Below are 10209 nucleotides of genomic sequence, written 5' to 3' on the forward strand. Positions count from 1 at the left end.
GGCCTCGAGAAGCAATTGCAGAGGACAGCCCCCTTCCTCGTCTCGCTGAAAGCCTTCTGAGGTGCGAAGAGGCCCATGTATGTATTGTCGCTATGGATGTCTTTCCTATGTTCATAGGAGTACGATTTTAGGTCCTTTTCTCACATGATGCTCAGAGTGCTGCATCCAGCCCCCAAGTCCCAGCCGCCCTAGATCCTGGATATCATGTCCTCTAAGGGAGGTGGAGGTGAATCCATTGAGCTGTGAAATCGATATACAGGCTACCCAAAGACCTAGCCTAGATGGAGATCATTCAAGGTTCGAGTGCTCACGATCTAGAGGCTATCTTCACCTCCTTCTTCAAGGTAAGCGTTTTCATGCAAGGCAACAAATTAGTCAATGAAATAGCAGGTACTGACCTAATGCTTTGTAGCTATTCACGTCATGGTTGAACAAGCTTCGCGGTAAGACCCAACAGGCTACCACTCGAGTAGCTGAAGTCGACAAGGCCATCAAGATGCACCCTCAACTCTCCCAAGAGGTCATTGAGAACGAGAAGATGTGCGCGGAGCTGGATGCTGGTCAAAAGGTCAGCCCTTGATAACCTAGACATGCCACCTCTTCACATTTTTGTTCTGAATGCGGTGTCCTACAGAACTTTCTGAGACCCATGACGTCCTAGCCCAGGAGGGGGCCGGGATGTCCGCCACTCGGGAATAGCTTGTCGCAGCCATGATGTCTTCCAAAAGATGTTTGTTGGAGTCAGGATTCTGGTGGAACCCATGGGAGATGCTGATGTAGCTAGACTAGCCACACATGCGACCAAGCTTGCTGAGGCCTATGAAGGGCTCTGAGGGAAGGTAACCGAGCACATCTCAAATCAGGCCCGATGAAGGGCAGAGGAAGCGGTTGCCCAGGTGTAGGTCATATTGAAGGCACACTACTAGAACATCGACACCTATGTTCTCCAAGGAGACTTCCCAGGGCTAACGGAGGAGGAGTTAAGCCAAAGGGTGGAGAAGATGCTCGGGTCGACCAAGACTTACGTGGATATGATGGACTTTGGGTTTGAGCTACCACCTTAAAACTTTTATCCTGCAGACTGTAATAAAGAACTTGGTAGTTTGATATACTTTACGAATTTTATCTTAAATGCTTTTGCATTCAACAAGGGTACCAGGTGCTGGATGCGTTCGAGAGCATATCGTGATATCCTTACTTACTTCCCCCTTTGATTGGTTTATGACATGTGAGTTACTAGTCGGAGCGCTTATTATGGCCAGCCTTAGGTTCAGTTGAATGAAAGATGTCATAGCCCCCGGGCACTCATGGAACACAATAAGAAACCTTTTCACAACCCCGAAGTCTCAATGTAATGATCCCTCCCTTCTCATTAGAATCTGCTTCCAAAATGTACACAATATGTCACTTTTGGTTACCAGTACTAAGTACGTGTTAACCCCCAACTATCTGCCCAGTAAGATTTTTCGGCTAGGCAGTCTAAATAAAAAATGTAATAAAGTGAAGAGAGCTCATATTTCCATTGGGTCGTGGAAACACTTTTCTCCGCCCCGAGTGCACGTATGGGATCAAGTACCCGAGAGGCGACACAACTCATTGTTAGGCATTAGAATGCACCAGAAGACAAGTAAGGTAGAAAAAGAATTCAAGCAACATTTTGGGAAATATGATCCTTATTATTATAAGGTACTCTTAGTACTTACACTTTATAGAGCTAATAGACGTTCAACGAGTTATTGTAGACTTATTGTATTAAACCTAATTTACATAGACTAAATTAAGTCAATAAGCAGGGACCCTACTACTTTGGGGATAGAGCAATGGCATTACATGGGTTCTGAACTAGTCATGGAATCAGATCCATAGGTTATCGGGTGTGCTTCTTGAGGTGTTGTGGTGGCGATCATGATGAAGGCTTCTCGTTCACCTTGATTCTTGAGCTCTTGGGTTCCTTGCTGGGTCGGTGTTAAGATGTCATATCGAGACTCCACTTATCATAGCGGAGACCTTCCTTAGCGCAGCCCCAGAAGGTGATGACCCCCTCGGGTCCCAAGATCTTCGTGCATTGGTACATGTAGTGCGCAACGGCTATGAATTTGGCCAGAGTTGGTCGTCCTAAGATGGCATTGTATGACATCTCAAAGTTGACGTGCTTCCTGAAGGTAACGAAGAACGATATCTGGCTGATGGGAGTGATCGAAGATCTGGGTACTATGCTGTGAAAGTCTTGCGTAACTGGTTTGATGGTAGATTGGGAGGTTAATATCGCTTCAAGTGAGCGTGTGAACAGGATGTTGAGGGAACTCCCTCCAATAAGCACTTAGAAGACCTTGCAGTTGTTGACTGTAGGCTCAACCACTATCGAGAAGCAGTCCGGTTGTGCGAAGTTCTCTGGGCAATTGTCTTGGCCGAACGAGATATCAACATTCAACCACTTTATGGCCTAGTGACCCTTGGGGACAATAGTTAAGACTTCTCAGGACATCATCTTGTACTGTGATTTGGACTCGTATGATGCAGAGCCATCGAACATGTGGTCAACAGTCCTCTCATCTGGCTGGAAGGACATCAGGTCTAAGTCATCCACGTTGCTACTGGAGCTAGAGTCCTTACTCTAGGTCATGACCTGGGACTTCTTCCCCTGATCCTTTTTTATATCGTCCTTCATCAGCTTCTTCCAAAGGCAGCACTCGTGGAGGCTATGGTTGTCGGTCTAGTGGAGATCGCACCAAGTCTTACAGTCACGTTCACAAGTGCCCGATGTGTAGCTCTTGCTCCGGAATGAGCCAGAGCACTTGATGTAGATGGGGGTTCCTGATCTTTCGATGAGAGCTGGGATAACTTCGATTTGGGGAGGAGTCAATGTTGGCGGTCTGACTACAATGACCACAGGGGCGTTGCGTCTTAGCAACCGGTACACCAACTCTGAATTGTTGTTGTTCTTGTCATGCCAAGAACATCCTTAAACCTTCTAGCAATCAACGAACAAGCAAGAACAAGATGAACAAGTGGATAACTCACAAATCTAGCCGCGAGATTCAATCGGTTAAGCCCAAGGTGGGATTCTGATTCGAGTAAATCAGGTGGTCTAGCCGACACACGCGTTTACAAGAAGCTGAAGCTATCTTAGTTTAAAACAAAAACCCCAGTTCAAAGTGGAAGCTTCTGGTGGTATTTATAGGTAGCAAACCACCAGGAGGTGCAAACCCTAACTTAAGATATGCCCAAATGGGCTCTACTAGATACAAGGCTCAAGGCCCAAAGCTGGAGGGTCTGAACATATAGTCTGAACATTCTTTGGCTGATTCCTAATAGCTTCTGTGGAATTTGATGATGAGGTCATATCCATCTAAAAGTAGATGAGGAGATCTTTCCATCAAATACTCATGAGCCTCCACCATCCTCTGGAGTCAAGATTTATGGCCGATTCAAAATGGCATTGTCCAGTGATCCGAACCAGCGGTCTGAACTTGCTCTTGGTTACTCCTGCTCCTTTCTAGTTCTTCTCCCAAGTTTTGAAGCAGAAGAAAAACATCATAGGACTTTAGTGGCATCCAATTCAGAGAAGAACTTATATGGACAGCTAGAAAAGACTTTACCTGATAATTAAGTCGACATGCTCGAGCTCAAGTCATTGGCCCATGCTGTGCAATAGGCGTGGTTGTTCTATTGGAAGGGATGTCCTCATCAACACTTGTTGGGATGGGTGTCAGGCAGATCTACAAAAACTTCATCGGATTTATTTTTCTTTCCCTTGCCTCCCTTGGAGTTCTTCTTGTGCTTGCTCTTGGCAACGTCATTGTTGAGCTCGGGCTAGGGGCGTTTGATGCCCTGGGCCTTCTCCTTGACAAATAGGAGCTCCTCTTCGGCCTTGGTTGCTATGTCGATGATCTTCATGAGCTCCTAGATCATCTTGGGCTCCTTCATGGTGATGTCTTCAAAGCAATATTAACTCCTAACCCATTGAGTGAATGCTTGGATGACATCATAATTGCTTATGTTCGGGGTGGTGTTTCGGGTATTGCTGAAGCGGCACACGAACTCGTGCAAGGTTTCTTTCTTCATCTATTCACAATGACAGAGATCGTTTTTCATGCCAAGGCGAACATACGTACTCTAGAAGTTAGCTAGAAATATGTCGCAGAGCTGCTCCCATGAGTATTTTGTCCCTAGCAATAGATTGGTCAGCTAGGTTTTGACTGCCCCTTCAAGGGCTATGGAGAGGTAATTTACCATTACCTTCTCATCATCGCTAGCTACTTTGATTGACATAGTATAGATTTAGAGGAACTCAATGGGGTTCATGCTACCGTTGTAGTTCTCAATTGACCTAGTGACGAACCATGCCAGCCAGTTCACATTCCGTAGACCTGGAGAGAAAGTCTAGCACCCATTGATAGCATCTTGCTCGGTCCAGGTAGCCATAGGTATTCTACCCACAGGGGTCGGAGACTAGCCCCGACTCGAGTGGTGTTAGGACATCCTCCAATCAGACCATCGAGGCGTAGTTTGATGCCTCCTCAGGGGTCTTCGAGCGCCTACACTGGTTGATAATCTCGCGTAGATCATTGATGGTATGATCTCTGGCCGGCAAGGTCCTTTAGCAATTAGGTGGTCTATTATCTTCCTGGGCTATCTTGTTATAGGGATTTCGCCTCTCTGAATCTGATCCAACATGAGACAGAGCAATGCGGGACTTCCCCCAATTAGAGCTATTCCCAAAGATGGCTTGATGGGAGTTCTCAACCTGAATAAGAGCCTCATTTGTCATGCCAGTCATTGAGTTGATCCAACCCTTACCGGTAGGGGTCGTTAGATCTGTAGTCGGAGGGCACATCAGAGCCTCTTGTAGAAGGAGGAACCTCTGTGCCATTGCATATCTATAGCATTGAGCCCCTGCTGATTGTCAAGAGATGTCAGATCCCAAGCTCCATTCGAATTTTGGATCTGGGGAGGCATGGCCAGTGGAAGCTGACTATTGCCCAGAACTAGAGCAGTGGGGACCCGCATGTTCGTGGGATCATCATCATGATTGTCCAGACGGTCACCCTTGTGTCCAATGGTGAAGACTTCTCGGGCTTAATCTTCACCAGAGGAGGAGTCCAGATCCATCATAGATTTGTCATCGGAGTGCTCTGTGTAGGTATCTCGACAATCCATGTTGTTAGAAGCTGCGGGGGAGGATCCCAACTTATGGTGAACATCAGTTTCGCGATCGTCTTGGCAACTGAGTGGTTTGAACTCGATGATGTAGTCCTTGGTGAATTGATTCATAAAACAACTTACCTCGTCATTGGAGACATCACCAGTTAACTCTTCGCCAAGATCCACCCGATTTGATTGTTAGCTCATCGTTGGTCGGGTGAAGTTATCGTAGAACCCCTCATCCGAGAAGTTAGTCCTGGGTGCAGGCTTGGGCAAAGTCAATGGCATGTTGTGTGTAGATGTTTCAACGCCTATTGTTATAATTCCCCGAGGCTGGCACCAACTTGTAGAAATAGTAGGGGATGCTACAAGTAGACGAATCACAGAACACGCAGAGGTTCAAGCCTCCCTTATGATAATAACCCTACGTCATGTCTGTCTTGTATTATTCTTTGAGACTATTATAAGGAGGTGTGTGGCTAGCCTAGATGGATCTGAACCTAGTTGGATGGCTCCCTTGTGAGTAGTTGGGGGAGAAGCTAATATAGATCTAAATAACAGAATGCTTGGAGGGTCGGAGCTTCCGCGGGCTTCAATAGTGTGTGATGGCTCCATATATATAGGGGTCATTGTACGGCCTCTGGAGTTCTTCTTTCCCATTCTTGGAGACATACTTCCCTGTTTACGAGATATCCTCGATATTTGTGGGCAGTTTTTATGCGTGCAGGGATTCCCTTCCCGCAGATGAAGATATGCCCCAAGAATAACGAAAAACCCTGGGGTATCCAGATATGGTAGTTTTATATTACTCATCGTCACCCGATAAATCCAGGGGTCCAGTTCCATGACCAATTTGGAGCCAACATAATAGCACTGCGCTATCTCCAAAGTAGTAGGGTCCCTACGCAAAAACTTAAGCTAGTCTGTGTCATTTAGGTTTAAGATATTAGGATTACAATAGTTTGTGGAACGTCAATTAACTCTGTAAGTCCCAAGTATAAGTACTAAGAGCACCTTCGTAACAATAAAGATCATATTGCCTAAACAGTCACTGGAATACATTTTATGCCTTATTTGTCTTCTCATGCATTCCAATTCATGACAATGGGGTGAATTTCCAACAAGGTACCTCATCCCACACACACACACGGGGTTGCAAAAGCGTTTTTCACAACTAAAAGGCAATATGAGTTCTCTTCACTTTATTACATTATTCATTTATACTGTCTACTCAGGAATCTTTCTCGAGCAGACAGTTGGGGGCATAACAGGTACTCAGTACTAGGAACCAAAAAATGGCATATTGTGTACATCTTGAGAAGGGATGAATCGTTACATTCGACTTTGGAGTTTCAAAAAGGTTCCTTATCGCATTCCATGAGTGTCTGAAGGCTACGATGCCTCCCACTTAGGAGGACCTAAGGCTGACCATAATAAGTGCTCTGACTAGTAATTGACGTATCCTAAACTAATCGAAGAGAGAAGCTAGTAAGGTTACCACAATATGTTGTGAAACACATCCAGTGTCGGGTACCTGCATCGAATGCAAAACATCTAAGACAACATTCTTAAGGTCTAACAAGCTACCAAGTTTTTATTACATATTGCAGAATAAGAGTTCCAAGATGATAGCTTAAGCCCAAAGTCCATCGCGTCTGCCTATTATTTGGCCAGCTCGAGCATCTCGTCCACCATCTGGGTCGACTCCTCCTCGTCTCCCAAGGAAAATCTTCTTGAAGGGCACTAGTGTTGATATTTTGGTAATGCGCCTTTAGTATGGCCAGCACATGGGAGAACGCTACCTCTACTCCTCGCTAGGCCTAGCTTGAGTTGTGCTCAGACACATTTGACTGGAGGCCCCCATAGGCCTCGGTGAGATTGGTCGCCTGAGCAGCTAGTCTAGCGACTTCGGTGTCTCCCACGGGCTCCACTTGAATCCCAACTCCACCGAGCACCTACTGGAAAATATCAAGAGCCACGACAAGCTATTGTTGAGCAGTAGGCATCTGGGAACCCTCCTAAGCTAGGGTTTCATGGGTCTCAAATAACTCTACTAGACGCCAAGTTCAGAACGGGAAGATAAAAGGGGTGGCATGTACAGATTGTCGGTCGCTTACCTTTTAATCGGCCCTCCAGTTCTGCGTGCACCTTCTCCTTCTCGGCAACCTCTCAGTAGAATTAATGGCGCATCTCGGTAGCCTCACTCTCGAGTTCAGCCACTCGGGCAATAGCCTGCTGGGTCTTGTTCAACCATGATATGTACAGCTGTAGAACATCAAGACATCACCTATTATTTCATCTACTAAATGGTTATCTTGTAGGAAAACTCTTACCATAACAAAGGAGGTGAAAACAGCCTCCTGGTCATGACCACCCGGACCTTGGAGCATTTCCCTCCAGGTCAGATTTGTGATTGCCCGAGGCGATGGGACCTCCACTTCCTGACTTTCATCGGCTAGTGTTAGGGGCTCAGAGGGTTCACTCCCACCTCCCTCAGAGGATGTGATGTCCAGGATTTGAAGTTGTCAGGACTTTGGGGCTGGAGCAATGCTCTGAGTGTCCTGCGAGGAAGGAATCTAAAACTTGTACTCTTATGAATATGGGTAGGATATCCATAGCAATGATGCATACCTGGGCTGCTTTACACCATAGGAGGGTTTCAGCGAGACAAGGATGGAAGCAAGCCTCTTGATGGCTTTTCAGGGCCACCTCCCCATGTCCCGACGTCTAGCGCGGGCAGGGACACGTCGGTCGAAGCCCCAACCAATGATCACCTTTCCGCGATTCTGGTCCGGCACCTAAATGCACGCAGAGTCAATTATTATGGCTAAAAAGGCTTTGGCAAAGTGTTTAAACATAGCTGAGTCCGGGCCAGTGCTCCGATTGCTAGTTTCAAGGTTGGATCCTTAGTGGTCGCAGTCGGGGTTGGGTCCTCAGTGGCCGGAGTTGGCGCCGGAACTTCGGGAATCGGACTCGAGGCCCAGACTTCAGGGGCTGCAAACAAAGCTGGGGCCGAGGGTTTAGACGCTGGTGGAAGCGGCGGCATGGGGTCACTAATCGGCGAGCCATTCCCCTCCAAGTAGTTATCCACATCTGACACTTCGCCGCTAGAGGGCGAGGCTACTGACAAAGCACTGCCACCCCCACCCCTGCTTGGGCCTACAACCCCCATGATCTGGACCTCATCCGAGTCCTTGTCCTGAATGCCCGTGTTCTCGGCCTCTGGGTTGGGCCAATCACATCCAAGAAGCTATACAGTTCATGCCAGTAGCTATCACAGGTTACGAATACTCAGAACAAAGATGAAATAATAAAACAAGAAGGCTCATGAGGCTTATCGACAAGATCCTTGCCCGAGCGTTAGCCTCCATCTCTACGATGGGGATTGGGACATTCTCGCGATCGACCTCAGGGATTGAGTCAATCGGTAATTTGGTCCTCTGCTCCACCACCTTCAGCAAGAGATCGGTGGATGCAAAATGATTCATAAAAGAGAAGCCCACAATTTTCTTAACAGCTACTCAGGATAAGTTGGTACATGTCTCACCTTCTCGGGCCGGGTTCTCCATAGCCGTTGTGAGGAACATTGACGTCCTAAGAGGCAGGTGAATTAGGAAACTTAGGAACCTAAACTAAATTGGAAACAAAAACTTTATAAGATAAATCTTTCTCAATTTCTATCTAAATGTGTTCTAGGTTGATCTAATTTGTCTACTCTACCGCTTAAAAGGATTGCAACCTACTCTAGCAAGGTAAATTGCAAGTATATAAATGCAGAACCATAAATAAGGTAGAGAGACAAACTTGACATAAGAAATTTTTATCCCATGGTATCGATGGCATGAATACCACCCTTAGTCCATGTTGGAGCTCCACCAAGGATATGCTCCCGGTCGGCACCCGATCACAGCTATTGAGCCACCAGGTCACAAAGACAAGGTCTCAATTCGGATGAGCCACCAAGCCACCAAGGCAAGACCTCGCCACAAGCCTCTCTTATGGTCCCTTGTCACCGTAATCACTTTGGAGCTTGAGCCATCAAGGCAAGGGTCTCCACATCCCCATACACGTGTCTTGCTGCCGCTCCACACCAAGTCAGAGGGTCAACAAGCTTGAGCCACCAAGACCCAAGATGCCAATGAGTAACCAACTATCCAAGGCGCCAACGTGCCACTCAGTACAAGCTAGGATCACTCCTAGATCTCTTCTTCAAGCTGCAGCACCTAGCTACAACTCACTCTAGGTCTATAAACACTAAATACTCTCTAATCATCGGCTTAATTGCCTTAAATGATCACTTTAAGCACGTTGGTGGCTTGGATGTCTTCTCAAGTGTGTATGAGTTTCCTCTAAACTCCAGCAGCATGCCACACATAAAATGACTGAGTGGAGGGGTATTTATAGCCTCAAAGCCTCCAACTAGCCATTTTTCCAGTGGCTCAGAAAAGCTGTTAACATTGGATGATCCAGTGAGAACAGTAGTACAAACACCGAATCATCCGGTGAGTACAAACTCAGAAACTAGCTCTTGAAACTCCACCCAAAGCCTCTGTGGACACCGAACATTTCGATGTGCCTTCAAATCCATCACCGGACCTTTCGGTGAGTTATCTTGAGCCAAACCGTGCCACTTCTTCTCTGTGTAAAATGCTCCGGTGCATTGATCTTCAGAGCACTGGACCTTTTAGTGGGTTGTTCTTCATTTTTCAACATTTGCAATCACCTCTGGAAGAAATGCTCCGGTGATATAATCCAATGAGAATAAACCAAGCACCGGACCTTCTGGTGGGTTGATCTTCAGTATTTGCACTTGCATTCTTCTCTGCAAGAAATGCTCCAGTGCTATCTAGTGCAGATTACCGGACTATCCGATGAGGACCTCAGCCTTCTCCCATTTGTCATAAATGCTTCGGCGAGTTCAACACACAAAGCATCAAACTTTCCAGTGAGGCTAACAGTCTCTGAACATAAATCTCTAGTGAATGTAAACTTCTCTACATCGGACTATCCGGTGAGGTTGATTCTCCTAGGACTTCTCCAATTCAATCAAACTTTATATCAGCT

The sequence above is a fragment of the Phragmites australis genome, chromosome 15 (genome assembly GCF_958298935.1).
Source record: "Phragmites australis chromosome 15, lpPhrAust1.1, whole genome shotgun sequence".
NCBI lineage: Eukaryota > Viridiplantae > Streptophyta > Magnoliopsida > Poales > Poaceae > Phragmites > Phragmites australis.